The 14,013-nt window shown below is 37.7% G+C and overlaps 1 protein-coding gene across 11 annotated transcripts in view; it reads left to right on the top strand.

Annotated features, from left to right (window-relative positions):
* The window catches only part of ADK (adenosine kinase), a 563,972-nt gene that overhangs the window by 249,901 nt on the left and 300,058 nt on the right, over positions 1-14,013 (top strand). The window lies entirely within an intron of this gene.

Genomic DNA, 14,013 nt, shown 5'->3' on the forward strand with positions numbered 1-14,013 from the left:
GCAAATAGTTTGAGCTGAATTGCTTAAAAAACTTAATTGCTATTTATTCCATAGTAATTACCATGACACCTCTTAATTTAATATTTCAGAAACATTGATCGTGACAAATCTCTTAAATCTGGGAATAAGGGCAGGGTGTAATTTGAATTATTAAGTCTTCTGACACAAAAATAATTGGTTAAGAATTTATTTCTAAAATAGGATGGTACTAAAAATTCTGAATTAATCACCCCATGATTACCTTGTTTTTATTTAATATGTGTTAAATGTGGCTTTACACAAATAAGTAGATACCTATGAAAAAAGCATCTCGTATGCATGTAATATATGGTTTTGGTATAACAGCTGCTGCCATTTCATTACCTGAGCTCTGTGAAATAGCTGGTAAGATGTGTAAAAAATTGATTATCCTACTAGGAGGAACATGTTTATTGAAAATATAATTATTTCTTTCAGTCTAATGTTAATGTCTCCTACAGCATGTTTGTGTGCACTGTTCTAGGCTTTACAACATTGTTATTGATTCCTCTGTATACCAAATCCTACCCCTTTATAACTGTCAAATGCTTACATTGAGAAGATTATATAATGGAAAGTTATGCTATCTTTTCTGCCAGTATGTGAGAAAAACATTTCAAGAATTAAATATTTTACCCCTTTATTATTTCCATTTCATTTTATTTCTCAAATTGGTCTCATGTTCTTTCCATTTTTCAAATCTTGATACTATATTTCTTGTAGTGTGATTCTTTAGAGGGGATTTATGTACTATTTCAAACCATCTTACACTTGAAAGTCTGATTTTCAAAAAGCACCATGTTTAGAATTTGGCATAATTTATATATACTTGTTGACTATGAAATAAGACAGTGTATTCTGATGAAAAAGTATATTTAACTTGACAATTACAGTCTTCTATGTTTCAATATATAGTTGTTCAATCCTGAATTGTGAGCCAACTTGCAAACAACTCATAGTTGTAATGATTATACAGTATAACATGTCTAGCCAACTTTGGGTGAATGGAACTTTTATGAAAGTGTAGATTCAACTTGCAGACAACTCATAGTTTTAGCATTTATGCACTATATTGTATCTAGCCATATTTGGGTGAATGGAGTTTTATAGTAGTATTAAATATTTATACTTACGTGCAATTTTGTACAGCGTAAAGTGATCAGCTTTGGTGAAATTAATAAGGCAAATGATATTATTTTTGAGATTTGGGTGGTGTATTCAGCCAGAAGAAATAACAAAATGGATTTCAGTTGTTATCTGTGATACAAGTGTTAGCTTGTAGCTTCTGTTTCAGCAGTTTCATAAAAAGAATGATCTCTTACGTTGCCAGGTAAATCTATACTCTTCTCATAGCTTGGCTTATTCCAAAATAGTTCTGAAAATAGTAGACTCTTATTGGATACCTGGGATGCTGTATATTCTTAGTGAACATTCAACAAATATTTACTTGGTGAATAACTAAGAGCATAATTCGTATTTATTGAAATCTGTAAACTTCCTTTTGAAATACAATGTTATTTCCACAAAGACACTGCAGGTTTTGCAAATCTGTAATTCCCTTTGATTTCAGAGCATTCCGAAATGATGTGTAGTCTAGTCTAGTTTTTTCTTAGCATATGGTCAAACCATAAATTAAGTGGGCTGCCCCATACTTTCTGGTTCTATGAGGTCAGCAGTCTCATTACATTATCATCATAAATTAATGAGGTTTAAGAAGTTAAAGTTCTGGGGGCTCTTTAATTCTAAAATGTTTTTGATCTAAGGAAGCAACTCAGTTTATCTATTCAACAAATATCCGTAACTAAAACATCTGTCTGCATCACATAAGCTAAACCAGATCTACATACTCAGCTCTGCTTCTTCACACTATTCTCCAAACTAGCAGTGTTTCATGAATATTAAGAAAATTCCAAACCTTCTTCTTCATTTTCTTCACCATATAATTTACTGAGTAAGTTCACACTGGAAACCTTCCTGACTGAAAAGCTAAAATTGAATATGGATACACCAGCATCCTCTTTTGGTTTAAATACAGTGCCAAGATCTTTTAAAATTTATTTTTTACCTTTCATAATAAATGTCTCATTTTATGCCACGTAAACTCAGTTTTTCCATGTTTAAACCAGCTTCTCAGATTCTTTGTTAGCAGGTAATTAGGGACTACTGGTTATGGTGACTAGGTAATTATGTTTTTGAAAACATAAGTCTCAGGTTCTCTTCACCTTAGAATCAGATTGGGATATATCTGTTTTTTCTCACTTAAGAAATAATATTTCCTGGCATAGTGGTTTATGCCTGTAGTCCCAGTGCTTTGGGAGGCCAAAGCCAGTGGATTGCTTTTGGTCAGGAGATCGAGTCCAGCTTGGGCAACAAGTAGGTCTCTAAGGACTTGCTTTATGAATCTGGGTGCTCCTGTATTGGGTGCTTTATGAATCTGGGTGCTCCTGTATTGGGTGCATATATATTTAGGATAGTTAGCTCTTCTTGTTGCATTGATCCCTTTACCATTATGTAATGGCGTTCTTTATCTCTTTTGATCTTTGTTGGTTTAAAGTCTGTTTTATCAGAGACTAGGATTGCAACCCCTGCTTTTTTTTTTGTTTTCCATTGGCTTGGTAGATCTTCCTCCATCCCTTTATTTTGAGCCTATGTGTGTCTCTGCATGTGAGATGGGTCTCCTGAATACAGCACACTGATGGATCTTGACTCTATCCAATTTACCAGTCTGTGTCTTTTAATTGGGGCATTTAGCCCATTTACATTTAAGGTTAATATTGTTATGTGTGAATTTGATCCTGTCATTATGATGTTAGCTGGTTATTTTGCTCGTTAGTTGATGCAGTTTCTTCCTAGCCTTGATGGTCTTTACAATGTAGGATGTTTTTGCAGTGGCTGGTACCCGTTGTTCTTTCCATGTTTAGTGCTTCCTTCAGGAGCTCTTGTAAGGCAGGCCTGGTGGTGACAAAATCTCTCAGCATTTGCTTGTCTGTAAAGGATTTTATTTCTCCTTCACTTATGAAGCTTAGTTTGGCTCGATATGAATTTCTGGGTTGAAAATTCTATTCTTTAAGAATGTTGAATATTGGCCCCCACTCTCTTTTGGCTTGTAGAGTGTCTGCAGAGAGATCTGCTGTTATTCTGATGGGCTTCCCTTTGTGAGTAACCCAACCTTTCTCTCTGGCTGCCCTTAACATTTTTTCCTTCATTTCAACTTTGGTGAATCTGACAATTATGTGTCTTGGAGTTGCTCTTCTCGAGGAGTATCTTTGTGGTGTTCTCTGTATTTCCCGAATTTGAATGTTGGCCTGCCTTGCTAGGTTGGGGACATTCTCCTGAATAATATCCTGCAGAGTGTTTTCCAACTTGGTTCCATTCTCCCTGTCACTTTCAGGTATACCAATCAGATGTAGATTTGGTCTTTTCACGTAGTCCCATATTTCTTGGAGGCTTTGTGTTTTTCTTTTTACTCTTTTTTTTTCTCTAAACTACTCTTCTTGCTTCATTTCATTCATTTGATCTTCAATCACTGATACCCTTTCTTCCACTTGATCGAATCAGCTACTGAAGCTTGTGCATGTGTCACGTAGTTCTTGTGCCATGGTTTTCAGCTCCATCAGGTCATTTAAGGTCTTCTCCATGCTGTTTATTCTAGTTAGCCATTCGTCTAATCTTTTTTGAAGGTTTTTAGCTTCTTTGAGATGGGTTCGAACATCCTCCTTTAGCTCGGAGAAGTTTGTTATTACCTATCTTTTGAAGCCTTCTTCTCTCAACTCGTCAAAGTCATTCTCCATCCAGCTGTGTTCTATTGCTGGCGAGGAGCTGTGTTCCTTTGGAGGAGAAGAGACGCTCTGATTTTTAGAATTGTCAGCTTTTCTCCTCTGGTTTCTCCCCATCTTTGTGGTTTTATCTACTTTGGTCTTTGATGATGGTGACCTACAGATAGGGTTTTGGTGTGGATGTCCTTTCTGTTTGTTACTTTTCCTTCTAACAGTCAGGATCCTCAGCTGCAGGTCTGTTGGAGTTTGCTGGAGGTCCACTCCAGACCCTGTTTGCCTGGCTATCACCAGCAGAGGCTGCCAAATATTGCAGAACAGCAAATGTTGCTGCCTGATCCTTCCTCTGGAAGCTTTGTCTCAGAGGGGCACCCAGTTGTATGAGGTGTCTGTTGGCCCCTACTGGGAGGTATCTCCCAGTTAGGTTACTCAGGGATCAGGGACCCACTTGAGGAGGCAGTCTGTCCGTTCTCAGATCTCAAACTTCGTGCTGGGAGAACTACTACTCTTTCCAAAGCTGTCAGACAGGGACATTTAAATCTACAGAAGTTTCTGTTGCCTTTTATTCAGCTATGCCCTGCCCCCAGAGATGGAGTCTACAGAGGCAGGCAGGCCTCCTTGAGCTGCTGTGGGCTCCACCTAGTTCGAGCTTCCTGGCCGCTTTGTTTACCTACTCAAGCCTCAGCAATGGCGGGCACCCCTCCCCCAGCCTCACTGCTTCCTTGCAGTTGATCTGATCTCGGACTGCTGTGCTAGCAGTGAGCAAGGTTCCATGGGCATGGGACCCTCCGAGCCAGGCGTGGGATATAATCTCCTGGTGTGCCGTTTGCTAAGGCCATTGGAAAAGCGCAGTATTAGGGTGAGAGTGTCCTGATTTTCCAGGTACCGTCTGTCATGGCTTCCCTTGGCTAGGAAATGGAATTCCCCAACCCCTTGCGCTTCCCAGGTGAAGCGATGCCCCGCCCTGCTTTGGCTCACACTCCGTGGGCTGCATCCACTGTCCGACAAGCCCCAGTGAGATGAACCTGGTACCTCAGTTGGAAATGCAGAAATCACCCGTCTTCTGCATCACTCACGCTGGGAGCTGTAGAATGGAGCTGTTCCTATTCCTTTTTTTGTTTTGTTTTGTTTTGAGATGGAGTCTTGCTGTGTCATCCAGGCTGGAGTGCAGTGGCACAATCTCTGCCCACTGCAACCTCCGCCTCCTGGGTTCACACCATTCTCCTTGCCTCAGCCTCCCAAGTAGCTGGGACTGCACGCGCCCGCCACCATGCCCGGCTAATTTTTTGTATTTTTAGTAGAGACGGGGTTTCACCATGTTAGCCAGGATGGTCTCGATCTCCTGACCTCATGATCCACACGCCTTGGCCTCCCAAAGTTCTGGGATTACAGGCATGAGCCACCACACCCAGCCTAATTGTTTTTTTTTTTTTAATCAGCTTTGTTAATATATGTCTCACAACTTACAATACATACATTTTACTTCTGCATATATATTATAAACATCGTAACCTTGCTACTATTTTTGTTTAAATTGTCAAATATATATTTTAAAAGACTTAATAAGAAAAAATTCATATTTTTACTCAGGTATTTATCATTTCTAGTTCTCTTTATTCCTTTTGGTTAGAATTAGATTTCCATCTGGTATCATTTTCCTTCTGCCTAGAGGGCATTCTTTAACATCTCTTGTATTTGGATCTGTCAGTAATAAATTCTTTCAGCTTTTGTATGTTTGAAAACATCTTCATTTCACCTTCATTTTTGAAAGACATTTGTGCCAGATATATAGTTCTAGTTTGACAGTTTTTCAGTACATGAAAAATGTTACCCCATTGCCATCTTACTTGCATAGTTCTTGATAAGAAATCTGACATTCTTTTGTTCTTCAATATTTCACAACCCCCATTCCCCAAATTTTGCTGCTTTTAAGATTTTTCATATGAGACCAGGTGCGGTGGCTCACACCTGTAATCCCAGTGCTTTGGGAGGTCAAGATGGGAGGATGGCTTTTGAGGCTTGGAGATCAAGATTAGCCTAGGCAACATAGTGAGACCCCATCCTCACAAAAAATACACACACACAGAGAAAATTACTCATTTTGATCAGTTTAGTTATGATGGGCCTTAGTGTATTCTTCTTCATGTTTCTTGTGCGTGGGTTTTGTTTAACTTCTTAGAGCTATCGGTTTTTAGTTTTTATTATGTTTGGAATATTTGCAGCCATTATACATCTTCAAATTGGTTTTCTGACCCTTTTATGCCACTTGAAGTTGTCTCATAGCTCACTGACACTCTTTTTTTATTTTGTCTCTTTCTCTGTGTTTTATTTTGGATACCTCCTTTGCTGTGCCTTCTATTTCACTAATATTTTCTTCTGTAATACTCTTTTTTTATTTTGTCTCTTTCTCTGTGTTTTATTTTGGATACCTCCTTTGCTGTGCCTTCTATTTCACTAATATTTTCTTCTGTAATACCTGAACTGTTATTAATCTCATCAAATAAATAAAGCTAAATATTTCTTACTACTGGGGGAAGACTTTTCTTAGTACTCCATGGCACAGAGCACTAAGGGGTCCCTAATCTCTGGTACTGCAACTATACCAGTTCCTTTTAGGAACCAGGCCACACAGCAGGAGGCGAGTAGCAGGCCACCAAGCATTACCACCTGAGCTCCACCTCCTGTCACATCAGCGGAGGATTCTTTTTTTTTTTTTCAAATGTGAAAAATCTAATTTTATTCAGTTTAGATTAATGTATAGCTATACACTCTGGACTCTTAATGAAACCTTTCCCATTCTTTTTTTAAAAATTTTATTATTATACTTTAAGTTTTAGGGTACACGTGCACAAAATGCAGGTTTGTTACATATGTATACATGTGCCATGTTGGTGTGCTGCACCCAGCAGAGGATTCTTATAGGGGTGCAAATCCTATTTTGAACTGCACAAGCGAGGGATCTAGGTTGTATACGTCTTATGAGAATCTAACTAATGCCTGATGATCTGAGGTGCAACAGTTTCATCCTGAAACCACGCCTCCTGCCCGTCCGTGGAAAAATTGTCTTCCACAAAACTAGTCCCTGGTGCCAAAAACGTTGGAGACTTTGATGAAAAAAATGATGAGTTTTTCTGCTCTAGGTCTTTGAAACAGCCACTATTTCCAAATGTGTATGTGCCTCAGGTACTGTTCCTTCTATTTTTTTTTCCTCTTAATACTTCTGGATGTTTCTTTCCCAGGTACTGACCTTAAGAAAAGACCCTCTACAGAATTCCAGGTTTCTCTGTAAATCTTTCTGTTCTCTGATATTGTGGTCTTTCAACTCTTAACTGCTCTGAAATTCCCAGACTCTCTGTTGTATTTCCTCAACTCACTGGAATCTACTACAGTTCTCCTTATACCATATTCTGGAAACTCTTGCAATAAACTGCTGTAGTCATATGGCTGACCTCCATTGTTTCCCATCTCTCAGAGATCCGTATTTTTTATTCTTGATGTCCAGTGTATTAAAAACCATTGTTTCTAGTTTTGCTATTGTTGTTTCATGATAGGGAGTAAATCTAGTTTCTGTTCCTCTACTGTCTTCTGCTTTGCATTGTTTTTGAAAGGAAGCCTGCTGCCATTCCTATCATTGTTCCCTCTTACCTAATATGTCTTTTAACCTCCTTTATCTGCTTTTAAGATGTTTATCATTGATTTTAAACAATTTTATTATGATGTACCTTGGCATAGTTTTATATTTTGTGTGGTTGGGGTTTTTTATAGTTTCATTCACTTTGGAAATTATTTTACAATAAATTTTCTCTTTCCACCTCCATCTACCTTTGGGACTCTGATTAAAATAATAATAATAATAATAAGAAGAAGAAGAAGAAGCCACTTGTAGTTGACCCATGTCTCAGTGATTCTGTTTTCAATATTTTTGTTTTTCTATCTGTTCTTCATTTTGAATAATTACTCTCTCCCCTATTTTGTCTTTTCTTTTTTATTTTTATTTTTATTTTTATTTTTTGAGATGGAGTCTTGCTCTGTCACCCAGGCTGGAGTGCAGTGGTGCAATCTTGGCTCACTGCAACCCCCGCCTCCTGGGTTCAAGTGATTCTCCTGTCTCAGCCTCCTGAGTAGCTGGGACTACAGGCACGCCTCACCACACCCGGCTAATTTTTGTATTTTTAGTAGAGATGGGTTTTCACCATATTGTTTCGGCTGGTCCTGAACTCCTGACCTCATGATCTGCTTGCCTCGGCCTCCCAAAGTGCTGGGATTACAGGCGTGGGCCACCGTGCCTGGCCTCTTTCTTTTCTTTTTTTTTTCCAGACAAGTTCTCGTTCCGTCGCCCAAGCTGGAGTGCAGTGGCACAATATTGGGTCAATGCAACCCCCACCTCAGCCTCCCAAGTAGCTGGAACTGCAGGAGTGCACCACCATGCCTGGCTAGTTTTTGTATTTTCTCTAGAGACAGGTTTTGCTGTGTTGCTCAGGCTGGTCTCAAACTCCTGAACTCAACCGATCTGCCTGTCTCGACCTCCCAAATTGCTGGGATTGCAGGCATGAGCCGCCATGTCCGGTATTGAATAATTTCTATTACTCTGAAGTTTACTAATTATTTCATCTACAATGTTTAATCTGCCATTAATCTCATCCAGTTGACATTTTATCTCTGACATTATAGTTTTCATCTCTTGAACTTTGATTTGGACCTCTTTTACTCATGCCATATCTCTACATAGTATGCTTATGTTGTCATGTGCTTTCGGAATGTTGTTATAACAATTGTTTTAATATTCATGTCTACTAATTCTGTCACTTTTTTTTTATCTGATTACCTTGGTATTGGTTTTTCCTGATTACCTGGGTATTCGTTGTTTCCTCATACATGTGTACTGAAGACTCCAAAGGAATCCCTTGCATATCTCGAGTTCTCACTTTCCACCTCTTTCTTCTCCAAGCAGCTCTGTCCTCTCCAGTACTCTGCCCCAGCATGTGGTAGCCAGCCTGGCCTCCCTGACTGGAAACTACTTGACTCTATTTAGGTTCTTCCTTCCTGCTCTGCAGCCTGGGAACTCTATTCAAGGTGTAAGTTTGAGTAATTGTAGTGCTTACCTTATTGTGCCCCTTCTTTGATTATTATCCAATGCCTGAAAATTGTGTTTTCATATATTTTGTTCATTGTTAGTTGTTTAAGATGGGAATATAAATCTGCTCCCTGGTCCTTCATAGTGGCTGGAAGTGCAAATCTCTAGGTTGATTTTGGTTTTTCCCTTTTTCAGGTAACTCGCTTTTTTTTTCAAGAATGCCTAATTTTTTTTACTTGAATTTGAGTCTCAGTCTGTTGCCCAGGCTGGAGTGCAGTGACACAATCTCGGCTCACTGCAACCTCCATCTCCTGGGTTTGAATGATTCTCCTGCGTCAGTCTACCCAGTAGCTGGGATTATAGGCACCTACCACCATGCCTGGCTGAGTTTTGTATTTTTTTTTTTTTAGTTGAGATGAGGTTTCACCATTTTGGCTAGGCTGGTCTTGAACTCCTGACCTCAAGTGATCCACCCGCCTTGGACTCCCAATGTGCTGAGATTACAGGCATGAGCCACTGCCCCCAGCCTGAATTTGAATTTGATAATAACTATGATTTATCTCTATGCGAATTCTGTATTGAGTTTTCCTCGAACAATGTATTCATTTTAAACTGTAGATTTCATTCCCAGTTAACTTTCTTGTCCCCAAATATTGTGTCTCCTTCACTTGACCTATTGGAGTGTCAGAAAATGATCATAACCATCACTGATAAATGTGTTATGGGGAATATTAGAGTAAAAGCAGAAATTCCAAATTGTGGTGAGAAAGTACAGTAGACCCTTGAACAATGTGAGGGTTCTGGGCACTGACCCCTTCGAAAATCCACATACAATGTTTACCTCCTCAAAAACTTAACTACTAATAGTAGTTAATTGGAAGCCTTACTGATAACATAAATAGTTGATTAACACGTATTTTGTATATGTATTATATTCTGTATTCTTACAACAAATTAAGCTAAAGAAAAAATAATGCTATAATATCATATGGAATGAAAATATATTATTATTCATTAAGTGGAAATGGATCATCATAAAGGTCTTTATCTTAGTCATCTTCATGTTGAGTGGGCTGAGGAGGGGAAGAAGAGGAGGAGTGGTTGGCCTTCATGTCTCAGAGGTTGGCAGAGGCAGAAGAAAATCTAGGTATAGGTTGACCTGCACAGTTCAAATTCATATTGTTATAGTATCAGTTGTAATCTTAAATTCATCTTCAGGTTGATTTAGTGTCAAAATTCCCTCAAATATTATTCTAGATTCTATAAAATGTTCTAGATACCATTTTATCGCTAAAAAATAAATGTGAAAGCTCTCAGCTAAGATATAGTTGTTCATCTATGTGTAATTACTAGTTTTGTAATTTTTTGTAATTTCTTAGTCACTTCTGCATAGTGTTTGGATTACATTGTGAGTACAGTAGGATTTTGTTTAGAAATCTATGCATTATTTCAAATAACATCTCTTTATGATAGGAAAAAAGGTTCCAAGTTTGAAATAACACTGTGAAGAACTAATCACCATGCAAGTTTAGGCTTATCATGGGGAAATTTTTAAACTTTAGGTATTAAAAAGATTTTTAAGAAATAGATTTTAACAAATTTTCAGTACCTTGTGACTTACCCTGCGTAAACAAGGTCAGCCAAATTTGTACCCTGTTTCATGGATTAGAAATTAAACACTATAAGTGAAAGAATAATAAGTCATATCTTGTCAATAATTTTGTGAGAGTATGAGACTTGTGGTGAGTTTTCCTTTAGCACTCATGCCTATTTTCTTTTTTAAATTATTTTTTCAGTTCCTATGTCTTATTACAGGTCTTCTCTTTTCGTCTCTTCATTTATTTATAACTCTGTCTTGACCACTTATATCTGTTTTCGGTCTAGAATTTTACTACTTTGGAGAATGTGGTTTTTGTGAGGGTAGAGTTTTCAAATGTCACTAATGTTTGCTTCTGGAATAAGGGAAGTATGATTATAGGTCAGTAGAAGAAACATGGTATGAAGAAATGTACAGCCTTGGTGGTAAGCAATAGAATTCATACTTACAAAGAAACAGAAGTATATGTATATTAAAGGCAAGTAGGAATCACTACCAAATGTTTACATTTTACATCTCCTGCTTTGTTTGCCCTATAGGTTTTTCATACCTATGCCATGAGTAACAATTTTTCTTAGTAAAACTTTCATTTATACTCAGTTACAATTAAATATCTTTATCAGTAATCTAAAAGCAATAAAGCCCTTAAAATGAGGTAATGTGATAAATTATAAGAAATCTCATCTAAGAAATCATATGTTTGAAATTTTACGTGTCAGTAATGTGGTTTGTGTCCATTGAATTAACAAGTTAGAATGAATTTATAATTAAATAAATAATTTCTATTTTTTTAGGATTTGGTTATCTTTTGGCAGTATTTACCAAAAGACATGGTTGCACTAAAACGTGACTAGAAATTTAAAAAGATTGCTCAAAATTTCATGCTCAGAATTTAGAACGTGCCATCTAGTATTCTTTGCTCTGTCATGAAAAGATTTGAGAAAGTTTCAGTGAAAGTGAATTAAGTTGTTTTGTAATGGTAACCTAATGGAAATTGAAGTAATATTTTTTTTAAAAAAGGTAAGTATTATTTAGGCCAGGCACAGTGGCTCAAGCCTGAAATTCCAGCCCTTCGGGAGGCTGAAGTGGGTGGATCACCTAAGATCAAGAGTTTGAGACCAGCGTGGCCAAAATTTTTGGTAGAGACCAGACCATCTCTACTAAAAATACAAAAATTAGCCAATCATGGTGGTGCATTCCTTAGTCCCAGCTGCTGGGGAGGCTGAGGTAGGAGAATCGCTCGAATCCAGGAGGCAGAGGTTGCGGTGAGCCAAGATCGCGCCACTACACTCCAGCCTGGCTGACAGAGTGAGACTCTGTCTGAAAACAAACAAACAAACAAACAAAAACTTACTTAAAGTGATAGCTTTAAACCTTATTCGACCATTGAACAAGCCTTTGTAACATAATCTATACTGTTACAATAAGTACACTTTGGCAGAGTAAGTGAACTAATGATTTTTTTTTTATAATTTAAGCTAGTCTGTGAATGACAGTTGATTAAATAATGTCACAGCTCTTTATATATAGCATTAAATAGAGTTCAAAGTATTTTTGGAATTTATTAATTTATAATATTCTTCTGTGATTATTAAAGAGGTGGGATAGCTAAACTTTTTCTCACCTTTTATCATTGTTCCAAGTGCAGTTTTGAACTCGTATGTGTTAGAACTCCCATTATATTGGTCAAATCGATGATCACCATATGACTTTATTCCTGCATTTTTGCCTCAAATTTTTAACTATCCTATTCTGGACTGCTTCATTAACTTCATTAGGGATTAACTATGAATGTTTAAGCCTTTATTTTACAATGTCCTTGCAGGTGTCCTTAACTATTTCATTTATAAATACAGAGAATAAAATGAAAAAAAAATCTGTAGAGTTGTTTGTTCTATTTGGAGCTTTTCATGTTGGTGTAAAATTCCTGACACTTAACACATATGAATCTTTTTCATTCATGTTTAATAATTTTATTTGAGAGTCACTTCAAGTAAAGCCCAAACTGTGTTAACATTTGAGTTAAGCAAAGACATCTTTGCTTAACAATAAAGCAAATATCACAATAAAGCAAGTCACATGAATATTTTGGTTTCTGAATTCATATAAAAGTTATGTTTACACTATATGGTACTCTCAAGTGTGTGGTAGCATTACATCTTTAAAAATATACATACTTTAATTAAAAATACTTTGTTGCTAAAAAATGCTAGTGATCATCTGAGCCTTTAGCGAGTAATAATCTTTTTGCTGTTGGAGGGTCTTGCACCAGTGTTGATGGCTGCTGACTGCTCGGAGTGGTGGCTTCTGAAGGTTGGGGTAGCTGTGACGATTTCTTAAAATAAGACAACAATGAAGTTTGCCACATCAATTGACTCTTCTTTCATAAAAGATTTCTCTGTAGCATACAATGTTGTTTGATAGCATTTACCTACAGTAGAACTTCTTTGAAATTGGAGTCAGCCCTCTCTAACCCTGTTGTTGCTTTAACAGTTATGTTTATGCAGTATTCTGAATTTTTCGTTGTCATTTCAACAGCATTCATAGCGTGTTCACCAGGAGTAGATTCCATGTCAAGAAACCACTCTCTGTGTTCATCTATAAGAAGCAATTTCTCATCCATTCAAGTTTTATCATGTGATTGCAGCAATTCAGTCCTGTCTTCAGGCTTCACTTCTAATACTAGTTCTCTTGCTATTTCCATCACATGTGCAGTGACTTCTTCCACTGAAGTCTTGAAGCCCTCAAAGTCATCCATGAGGGTTGGAATCCACTTATTCCAAACTCCTATTAATGTTAATATTTTGACCACCTCACATGAATCATGAATGTTCTTTTTTTTTTAAACAGGGTTTTACTCCTGTCACTCAGGCAGGGAAGTGCAGTAACAATCACTGCACATTGCAGTCTCAGTCTCCCAGGCAGGCTCAAGCAATCCTCCCACCTCATCATTTATTTTATTTTTGTAGAGACGAGGTCTCACCATATTGGCCAGGCTGGTCTCGAACTCCTGGGCTTAAGTGATCCTCCCACTGCGGCCTCCCAAAGCGCTGGGATTGTAGGTGTGAGCCACCATGCCCAGCCCATGAATGTTCTTAATGACAACTGGAATGATGAATTATTTTCAGGAGGTTTTCAATTTACTCTGCCCAAACCCATCAGATGAGTCACTATGGCAGCTATAGCCTTATGAAATATATTACTTAAATAAGATTTGAAAGTCAAAATTACTCATTGATCCATGGGCTGCAGAATGAATGTTGTTTTAGCAGCCATGAAAACAACATTCATCTTCTTGTACGTCTCCATCAGAGCCCTTGGGTTACCAGATGCATTGTTAATGAGCAGTAATATTTTAAAGGGAATCTTTTTTTCTGAGCAGTAGATCTCAACAGTGGGCTTAAAATATTCAGTATACCAGCCGGGCACAGTGGCTTATGCCTGTAATCCCAGCACTTTAGGAGGCCAAGGCGGGAGGATCACCTGAGGTCAGGAATTCGAGACCAGCCTGGTCGACATGGTGAAACCACATCTCTACTAATAATACAAAA

Source organism: Pan paniscus, chromosome 8, assembly GCF_029289425.2.
Source record: "Pan paniscus chromosome 8, NHGRI_mPanPan1-v2.0_pri, whole genome shotgun sequence".
Classification (NCBI taxonomy): Eukaryota; Metazoa; Chordata; class Mammalia; order Primates; family Hominidae; genus Pan; species Pan paniscus.